The sequence below is a fragment of the Mus pahari genome, chromosome X (genome assembly GCF_900095145.1).
Source record: "Mus pahari chromosome X, PAHARI_EIJ_v1.1, whole genome shotgun sequence".
NCBI classification, from domain to species: domain Eukaryota; kingdom Metazoa; phylum Chordata; class Mammalia; order Rodentia; family Muridae; genus Mus; species Mus pahari.
This window is the reverse complement of record NC_034613.1, coordinates 89,403,508-89,414,385: the sequence shown is the minus strand read 5'-3', so window position 1 is coordinate 89,414,385 and position 10,878 is coordinate 89,403,508. Positions and strand designations below refer to the sequence as shown.

The 10,878-nt window shown below is 40.5% G+C and overlaps 2 pseudogenes across 1 annotated transcript in view; one reads left to right on the top strand and one right to left on the bottom strand.

Moving 5' to 3' along the window:
* Window positions 1–1,219: 1,219 nt before the first annotated feature.
* Window positions 1,220–10,878, bottom strand: part of LOC110314437 — a 40,165-nt pseudogene continuing 30,506 nt past the window's right edge.
* LOC115063143 overlaps window positions 1,220–10,878 on the top strand; it is a 12,116-nt pseudogene continuing 2,457 nt past the window's right edge. Inside the window, exons 1-7 of the transcript XR_003843023.1 lie at window positions 1,220–5,142; window positions 7,743–7,833; window positions 7,987–8,115; window positions 8,890–9,101; window positions 9,270–9,421; window positions 9,748–9,902; window positions 10,685–10,829. The product of XR_003843023.1 is annotated as an uncharacterized LOC115063143 (transcript). The remainder of the gene's footprint in view (window positions 5,143–7,742; window positions 7,834–7,986; window positions 8,116–8,889; window positions 9,102–9,269; window positions 9,422–9,747; window positions 9,903–10,684; window positions 10,830–10,878) is intronic.

Sequence of the window (10,878 nt, the reverse complement as noted above, 5' to 3'; positions counted from 1 at the left end):
TGCCCATCACTCAGCCTGTTAAGACTGAGATATCCCTATGTATACCCCGTACCCACTCCATACTGACTTCCAGAGTCATGGAATTTCACATAATGCATACAGTCCTATTGCTAAAATGCAGTGCTCATAACTCAGTCTATAAGGCTGAGATATCCCTATGTATACCCCGTACCCACTCCATACTGACTTCCAGAGTCATGGAATTTCACTTAATGCATAAAGTCCTATTGCTAAAATGCAGTGGCCATAACTCAGCCTGTAAGGCTGAGATAGCCCTATGTATACCCCATATCCCCTCCATGCTGACTTCAAGAGTCATGGAATTTCACTTTGCATACACTCCTGCTTTACTTGTCCATGGACAGGTAAACAAAAAACTCTTGTCCTTCATGTTAATCAAGGTACACCAATCAAACAAGAGTTTTATATCAGAGTCTTGCCATGGAGGTATCATCTCTCAAGCCTCCTTTCCTTTAAGGAAAGAAAACCACTCTGTCATTGCTGCAGTAGTCATAGTCCCACGTTTCTAAGCAGTGTTCAGTCGTCTTTTCTCATATATTGCCTTGAGTACTGAATAATTCTGTCAGAAATTTTTTATCCATTGGATTAGACCCTAGCTATTCCAGCCCCGTGTGCATTTAGCAAAGGAGCAAACACAAGTCTGTTATCAGACAGTTAAGGTGCTCAGTCCCAATTCTCAAGGCATTGGCCATTAAAGGGGGTAGAGTACTATATACTGTTTGCATGCTGTCACGGGGGCTATCGCCCCAGGTCATATCTTTCTAACTGATGGAGATACATTTATTTGTTCATGATATTGTGTACTAGTCTCATGCTCCCCTTATTTCAGCCAAAAACCTCTGCACTGGGATATTTTATGTGGATAATCCTGACTAGGAATTGAATCTTTTCTGAAGGTCATAATACTACCTTTGCTTTATGTAAAGAGGGTGCTGATTAATTACTTAATGCCTCTTATACAATTATGCAAAATTGCAGTTGTTCAAGTCCCCTTCTGTTAGTAACCAAGATCCCATACCCTCATACCCTAATGGGTGACAATAAAGGATGCCAACCAATAAGACCACTTCTGTTCTGGTCTTTCTGCTGTGCTGGGGAATCAAACCTAGAGTCTTGTGCACGCTAGTAAAGCACTCTGTCATAGAGCTACAGCCCCACCATGTGGTGGTTTGAGAGAACCGCCTCTTATGTAGCCTTGGCTGGGCAGGCACTCAATCTTTGTCCCAGTTATGGGGATTACAGGCATTGCCACCTGTAATGTAAACATATTTGTGCCTGTTTTTGTGTGCACAGCTGCATTTGTCCCTCTTCCTAAGCACTGGATAAAGAAACCAAACTAAATCAAGTCATTTCATTGGTAACCAAGAAGACCTTTGAACTCAGATTCAATCTGTTCTGTTTTTTAATTTCCAGGCTGGCCTGGAACTTAGTATATAGCCCAGGCTAGCCTTGAGCTCAGGATCTAAGAAGTTTAAGAAGTGTTGGCATATCTGGTTTCTACCACTGTACCCTGCAGTCTCTCACGGTGAACGTGCATATGTCATTTCACTGTAGTAATATGTATCTGGTAAAGACCTTACCTTATTTGCATTGCAGTATTTAAGAGCCTTAACATAGTAAATGTGCACAGTGTTAACTGTCTTGTTCATATCCTCATGTCCACAGTTGTGCCTTTTAGATCAGGACTCCTGTCCTTAGCAAAGCAAAGAGGCTCACTAATATAAATAAAGCCTCTTTCATGGGACTATAGATTGAAACAATTCCAATATGGTCAATGGTCCTTCAAGGTAAGACTTCTGTCCCTGATCATGCAGATCCTCTTTGCTATGTATGTGCTGTTCACTTGAAACTCCTTTCTCAAACTATTTATGTACATACTGGCAATTTTAGTAGGATCAATTTTACTCTTAACTTTGAAGTACCGAAGTGGTGTTGACCTATAAGGTCCCATTTTGTGGCTTGCTAATAATGACTGATTGGAGTAGTCCTTTTCTCTTCACTACAGAAGGAAATCTGAACAGCATAAAACTGTAATGGCCACAAGCATGTACCTTGCATATTAGTGTGCATTTACTGCACGCGTCTCATTCCATTTGGATATGATCCTACTCTCAAACCCTTTTGCAGTACAGCAAGGGTTCACTAATCTTTTGGCTTCATCTTCCTGGACACTGGATAAGGATATCCCCTCCTTTCCACTCTTTAATTTCCAGGACTATTACTTTAAAGACTTAATATTTGCATAAAAGATGGGGTTTTAATTGACCAGATGTCCCTTGAACATTAATGTACATAACAGGGACGTGATCCATTCATTTTAATAAAAATACTTGGCCAGTTAATGTAAAATTACAATTATCCACAACCTTATTACTTTTCGGACCATTGTATCTCTTTTGCACTACAGCAAGGGATACTGTTTATATCCCCAAGGTCCCTCCTAGTGGACCATTAATATACAGTGAATTTTCCTTTGTCTTTGCCAGTAAACAAAGGTCATGCTCCTCCTTTCATTTGCAGTATATCAGGATATGCTGATCAACAAGGCTGCATTCTTTTGGACTGTTATATATTAAAAGTATGCATATGCATTGCCTCCTGCTCTGTGCACTAGAAAAGGATCCCACTTACTTCCTTCAGCAGGAAGTGATAATAAGCTCAAGACTTTCATTTGGAAAGTTCACATGAACAATATCTAAGCACTTCTATAAGAACTATTGTACCCTCTTCCCCGCTTTAAAGCAGAAAGAGGGTTTTACGAAGTGCTCTTCTTTTGGACTTAAGTGCATTACCTTTGGAGTCGGATTTTACATCCTTGTACTCCTTTGACACCAGAGGCACGTTAATTATTTCTGAGCACTTCTCTTGTCAATATTAATCTGTACCCTTACACATATGACCTGTACGGCAGAAAAGGTTCTGAAATACCTACCTTTTGACTGGGGCTGCTGAGCAGTAGTAACTATTAATAACCTCAGCATTTGGATGATTACTGTGCAAAAATGTCAAGGACCTGTGTGCTCTCTTTGCATACCATCAAGGCTACTGAGTCCCAGAATTGCTAGTATGCATATTTATAACTATGAATGTCTGGAATATTATGTCCTCATAACCCCTCTTTACATTATTGCAGAGGTTGCTCAGTTACCTAAAATACTCAGCACTGTCAGTGAGCACAGGGACTCTGACGAATGACTTGCTTTCTTCCTTAAACTTATTTTGGGGCTATTAATAGGCACAATGGCAGTTCTGGATGGCTTATTTTCTACTCCCAACTTGAGAAAATCCCCTCTTCTTGTTTCCCAATGATATAATAAAGTACAGCAGTATGTACACCCAACAATGACCCATATTTTCTACCCTTTTTGCATTGCTTTAGTATATAAAATCCTAAATTGTCACAATCTCACACTTTGTACTGTGTTCCTTTTGCCCAGCCCCTAGTTTGTCCATTGACCACTCTTCTGAATCACTAATTCTCACAAACCCATCATTAAGGAAGAGTTTGTGCCCTTTCCCGATTCCATCACTCCATCCCTTTTAAGCCTCTTTGAACAGTATTGATTGGGCAAAGCCCTTCTCTTGACTTAAAGTCGACAACACCAGTTTACTCACTTCATATGGCTACAGTGTCTCAGTTGCCTTCTCCTTGGTCCCAGTGAACAGAGACACCTCGACTTCTTGCATTATTCTGGTAATATTAATTACCCCAAACACCCTATGTGTCGTTAATAACTTTTGGTGTATTTATACACTGACTAGCAAAAGCAGGCCAAAACTAGGTGGATGAGCCTTCAATCTTTAACTTGCATTTCTAAATTACTCTAATTCTAACTCCTGGCACATTCTAGGTCCAGGAACCATTCTTGCCTACCTTTATTAATGCTTTATTGTGCAAAATAGTGTAGGCAAGTAGCTTAGGGAGTTGGATTGCCACCTTTTATTTGGGGCTTTCCTTTACAGTATGAACTGAAAATTGTCTTCCTGAGAAGGAAGCTTAGCACTTTTCTTCCTCCAGGAGCCAACTGTCTGCTTAAGAAACTTTAAACCTGATTTTGTATATTGCTACTGTACAGGACCAACTGCCAGAAAAGTTATTGATAATTTTATTCCTTAAGAAAGGCATTTGGATTGCAAGGTGGATTGATTGTGAGATTAGCTTTTGTGAAGTAAAAATAGCCATTTGCGCATTGTTTCTGATGACTAAGCAGTGTCTCTGTACTGAGGGTGGTGAGTCTGTGGAAAGATCACTGCAACTGTTGCAGAATGTTTAAGACAAGTATCTTTGCTTGGTCCTTACTACAAGTTTAACAAAATGAAAATCAATCTTTGTGTGGCCTTTAGTATGATTAACTTTAAGGAAGACGAACTAAACCTTCTAATCTTTATATTTTGTCTGACGTAATAATCACCAGCCCCTGCTTATTTTTAAAAGGTGGCTGTGGACAGATTAAATTCGAGATCGTCAAGTCGCCTTTGAAAATTATAGGCCATCACATTTAATTAATTCATTCTGTCCATCATTAAATTCTGGCAGTAATTTGAGGTAGCTTGAAAAGAACCACCCTAAAGTGGGAATTTATTTTAGAGATGATGGAACCTGTTTCCCCACTTTACATTTTAAAATATGTATGCCAGGACCTAATCATTCCTTTAAATGTACACTTCAAAGGGAGATCTGCCTAGTAAGAAAAGAGCTTTCTCTAGTGTGAAGGGTGCTTTGTGGCCGCCGAGTACTTAGTCTTTTTTGGGAAGCTGTTGTGTATGAGTGTGTGTATGTGTGTGCATGCATGTCCCTGCGCGTATTCATTCGTTCACATGGTGATCAGACAACAATGGAAGCTGCTTCATCTATCTTGTGGGTCCTGGAGATTAAACTCAGATCATCAGGCTTGGCAGCAAGTGCCCTTACCCTCCGTGCCATCTTGCCATCCCGCTGCTGAGTGTTTGATATGACATTGCTGATGAAAATAGTAATCACAAGAGCAGTTCTCCGGCATTACTGAAAAAAAAAAAAGATACTATTTTTCTGAGAAGGATGTTCAAGGAACTCATCCAGTGCAGGATCCAGGTTGAACTACTGCTCCTCAGTTCCATCAGACTCTGGCTGTTTAGACTACAGTAAGTACTACCTTGTTAGCTACTAAGCTATCTTTTTCTCCTTAGAGTTTCTTTCTGTGCCACCCACTGAAAAGTCAAAGTGACTAATAAGTCACTACTAGCTCTTCTCAGCTTATACATACACAACACATAGTATGCCAACGAAATCGTAGAATTAACATTGTGTACCCAATAGCATTATGCCGGGGTACGCGAAAATAGAAGCGATGATATCCTACAACATTTCTTTCGTGAGATGATTATGTTAAGTTTAAGACTTAATGTAATATAAGCACACTTGAGATCCTTTTAAGAAATGTACTGCCTGTATGAATTGTGATTTTAGGAAGTCGACTGGGGTTGAAACGTCTTGACTTCTTAAAGAGGGAAGTGCTTACTCTGGCCTCTTGGTTCAGACCACTAGTAGTAATATCTGGGTAGTCTGGTTGGTTTATCTGAATGCCATCTGTTTCTACCTCTTAGAAGCATGGAAAGAATATTAAGAGTAAGAGACCCCATGCATTATGCTTGGCTGTATGCCAAGGGTAGCAAGGGATGAGCTTGTGAATTAAGTGTAGGAATTGGGAATATAAATTTGATAATTTGGTTCTTTCAACCATTTTTTACTGCATTTCTGCCCAGATCAGACCACTGGACAGCACTAAGAGCTCAGAAAGAGAACTTTATAGCTTACAATCTTTTTTACAAAGGGGTAAGGAAGGATAAGTTTTATGAACAAATTTTACTATGGACAACTTGCTCATTTTTCCTTTTTATTAATTAATCAATTAATTTTGTTTTGTTCTCTGTTTTGTTTTGTTCTGTGACAGGGATTCTCTGTGTAGTCTGGCTATCCTGGAACTCAAACTCAAGAGATCCGCCTGCCTCTGCCTCCCACTTAGAGTGCTGGGATTAAGGGCGGGTGTCACACTGGACTCCTGCCAGCACTTTTCAACAGGTACTTTCAAGTTAAAACAACAATCACTTGTCTCCTGCATAGAAAATGGTCTAGCTGAAAAAACATCCTTGACCATAACACTTAACATTTTTTTGCATTTCCCTTTTGTACATGCAAATGACCCTCTAGTACTTTAACCCTTTTAAGTCCACTGTAAATTCCTTCGCAGCGTGTTTACCCCAACTCCAAAAGCTTAGCATTGTGTGGCTCTCTAGGTGATAATACATCTAGAATATTGAGTCTTTTAGGAAACTAGGACCATTGTTGTACAAGTAACTGCTTCAAAAGGAAACATTTGCAAGGAAGAAAAAGCTTTCTGAGACGCTAAAGAATGTGTTTGGAGCACTGAGACAGTTAGCTAGAACTTCGGTCTCACTTTTAGCACCACTGGCTACCCCAGTACTTGCAGACTAAACCCATTCCCCCGACCCCCCAGGCTTGCCTAGGCACACAGAGCTTTCAGCCTGCCTACTATGGACCTAAATAGAGGTTAGGACTCAGCAGACTCTGTTTAGTGGCCTGGAGGAAGCTGGTACTGCTGGTATTCACAGTAAACCCACTATCACTGACGTTCCCTATTGAAATGATCAAGTTGTGTGATCAGGCAAATCATTATTCAGGGCCAATTCCGTCACGGCAACCTAGTCCTACATGACCTCAACAGCACTGTAAAATACAAACTACTTCATGTAGTAGGACATCTGGAACATGAGCTTGTCCATGATTAAAATGTCCATGAGGAGGTGCCATCACACAAAACTAAGGATCTGGAGGCCATCTTTGGTCCCCATAATTGATGGAATACAAAGAGTTCCCCAAATTAGTGTCCTGACCCAGCCCTCACTGTCAGTAATCATGGAATGGAAAGCCACCAGCTCGCCATCACCATCTTCAGGCTGCCTGAACTACATTAAGAATGAGCCTTTTCCCAAGCTGTCCAATGGCTTGACCCAGACTTAGGAGTTTGTAAACAAAGAATCCCGTAGAACAAGTGAATTTGAAAATGCTTATGAATTACACCTTCATTAAGTGGTGGGAAGTGGAAGTAGTGGATTTTGCCAGCTGATTGTGCAAAACCCTGTGGCAGAACCAGACCAGGTCTTTGCATGCATGCTGCCATATAACCTAGCCACTGCCCAACCTGTGCCCTCTCCCAGTCTAGTGAACCTCTTCTGCCTGTCCCTTACTTAATCTTCTGGCTCATCCCAGGGGAAGATGGCTATATTTGTGCTTTGTTACTTAATTTTAAATAAAACAGGAAAGAGAAAGCTCACTTAAGAGCTGGAGAGATGGCTCTGTTGGGAGCACTGCCTAGTCTTCCAGAGGTCCTGAGTGCAATTCCCAGCAACCGCATGGTGGCTCACAACCATCTGTAATGAGATCTGGCGCCCTCTTCTGGCAAACAGGCATACATGCAGATAGAGTACTTAAATATGCAAAAAGGGAAAAGGAATGAAATGTAAACATGCTTTCAATTTCAAAGGCAGTTTTCACATCTCTTAAGAACTAGGGGTCCATGAGAACATATCCACACCCTGAGTTCTTACCACCAATTGGTTCTTACCACCAATTGAAAACACTGGCCTGTGCAACATGAAGATTGTATTGCTAGTAATCAAATTGTCATTTGTATAGTTTAGTATAACTATCATTTGTTTTCCAGGGATGAATTTGGAGTCTGTTTTGTGCCCCTGCCTCAAGAAGAAGGATTGCCTGTATTTAGAGGAGTGAAGAGTGCTGGAGAGAGCCCAAAGGTATTCTTTCCTGTTACTTGCTTGACTGAGATAGTCTCTGCCTTTAAGGGTCTAATGTGTCAGGTTATACCTCCTAAATAAATATCTCATTATTTTCATGTGGAATTTTCAACATTTTTTGTAGTCTAATGATAGCCTTGTATTTCTTCACAGGGACAATCCCTACGCGAGACTCAAGGACTGCCAGCAGCCGATACAGCTATATTACATCTCAGCAGATCTTCTCTTCAAGTCCTCGCTACTCTGAACAAAAAGGTTACAGGCCACATGGAGAAAAAAAAGGTACTTTGGAGAATTTGCTATTTGGGGGGGTTTCTATTTGATCTCTAGTTCATCAGAGAATGAGAGGGGCAAGTCAATAAAGCACTCCCCATCCTGGTCTCCTGGCATAGTCAGTTAGCCAATGAGACCCTTGCCTTCTGATGAAGCCTTGGAATCATCCCCACCATGCTATGACCAATATGTAACATTTCTGCTCTGAAGTGCCTAAAAGATAGGGTATCAGAGGAATGAAGGCTCATGAAGGCTAGTTTCTGTCACCCTAGTCTTTTGTACTTGATTGAGTAAGTAGATATGGCTGTTGTCACATTCTGTAGGCCTGTCAATTCTGGTCTCTGGATATCCTCGAACTCAGAGGTCCAATGCTATACCAGTCTCTAGGGACATATGCACCATAAGCATTGAGCCAAACAATTCTATTCACCTTGCCAGTGTTCTAGCATGGTATTACTTAAAGCACAAATTTAAAAAAGGAAATAATTCTCATTTGCTTAACCCCTTTATTCCCAGAGTTTTGAAGTACAATGGCTTTAACAATCTATAATCTAAAGGATCACTCATTGGTAGGTGACAGAATAAAAGCCAGAAAGAACTTGGATGGAGCAATTCTCATGTCTCTAAGTTAACACTAAGATCTACAAATCTGAAGGGTCCACTCTCCAAGCCCCGCCCCCAAAGTCTACATAATTTAACACAACTGCTGGTTACTACATAATGAGACAAGTTTCCCAGTGTTCTTGATTTCAAGAATTGGTTTTTCTTTCACCTCTTTTCCAGATCTCCCCCCGAGAAGTATGGGCTTGTTGCTTTGCAGTGCTGGTGACCTATTCCCTTTGACGATCCCTAGGTGGAGATGGGGCATGAGGATCCTCCAGGGGAATGGCTCACCACCACTAGGCAACAGGCCTAGCCCAGATTTCAATGAGACACTTTCTCGAATCCAGCAAGATAGACAAAGGCTCAAAGAATGCCACCCTACATCAAAATAGGTAAGTTTTCTGCAACAGTGTAATAATTTTAATTTTGATCTTGTTTTCCATTAGAGTCAGCCTTTTACTTGAGTTATATACATACATACATACATACATACATACATACATTTTATCATTTTCCCATGTCTGGGAAATGTAACTAAACAGTGCAAATGTTTCTTCTAGGAGAAAAGCTGCTACAATAGTGGCACTGACCTTCTGAGGAAGCCATTCTGCTCTATTTGGTTCTCTCCCCAGAATCTAGGAGAACTTTGCCAGCTATTTACATACTTCAAGATGTACTGTGCTACCCTACTCATGCCATATATAAGACACAAGTGAGTAGCTTATTTACCTACTTGCTATTTATGAGTACACTGTTGCTGTCCTCAGATACACCAGAAGAGGGCACAAGATCCCATTACAGATGGTTGTGCGCCACCTTGTGGTTGCTGGGGATTGAACTCAGGACCTCTGGAAGAGCAATCGGTGCTATTAACTACTGAGCCATCACTAACATGACTCACAATGAATGCCTCTAACTACAAATGGAAACCTGGCTGGAATTGATACAGAAGTCTCTATCATTAGGCAAAATTTAAAGAGTCAGGATGTTCTAGTACTTTTTTCCTGATATTCATATAGCTTCTTTTGTTCTTTGTAGTGTCATCTACCAAACATTACCCTTCCCCAAAGCAGCACAGAAAACTGGGTCTTCAGCACGATCAAGAAATGTGAACACACAGAAGGAAGGAAGCTTTATATACGACCCGAAGATCCACATGCCTGACTGCAGCATCTTAAAAGCAATAGAATGAGGTAAGTCACCAGCATTGCAGTCTTCTGAGGATTTGCATTTGCTGGAAGATGGTGCTGGGTGGAGAGCATCTAATGTGATAGTGAGGCAGGGCCGTGTACATGATGGAAGATGAACAGGCTTTCATGTTATCAAATGGCCTCACAGCAGCAACTCAAATTATTATCTGCTTACCAGTTATATCACAAGAGGAATTTAGCTTCTAGGTTTTGTTGTTTTGTTTGGCTTGGTGCCCTACCATTCTTAAAGACTTAAACATTGGAAAGCCTTAAATAGTTTATTTCTTATCTCCATCTGTGAAGCAGCCATTAGACTTGTGAAGGATGTAAAAACCAAGCCCGTTTTTTTTTTTTTTTTTAAATAGAAAGGGGAAGCGAAGCTAACAATTAAATATGCATTCACTTATAGCGTTTGCCGCTTACAGAAGTTTTTAATCCATGTGACAGAATGTTGAGATGTTCATTCTGTATTTAAATGTAATATTCCCCAGTTGTATGACCTTTGCCAATTTAGTTCTGCTAAGACCTGTCCATTTGTGAGGGTCAAATGAAATGAATGAATGCAAATATGTCCTGGAGTTGCATGACTAGGCCATTTGGCAGAGTTGACATGTGTTCTATGGTTCTATGTTATGGAAACCTTAAGTTTAACGTTATTATCTAAGTAGGGGAGTAGTTAGTGTAGATAGCCTGGTACACTGTACTAAAGGCATTTTTTTTTCTTTCCCCTTCCCTGTTTCTTGTTACCCTCTTTCTGGTGGTCTTTGTTTACTTCCAACCATTAGTGTGTATTGTGTTGTGTGCCTATTTCTTGTTTTATGTATCTATTTCTAACTTGCTTTGTGAGTCTACTTCTTCCTTGTGTTGTGTCTAATTCTTTGTTACATCTATTTCTTCCTTGCTTTGTGTGTCTATTTCTTCCTTCCTTTGCATGCCTATTTCTTCCTTGTGTTGTGTCTAATTCTTTGTTACATCTATT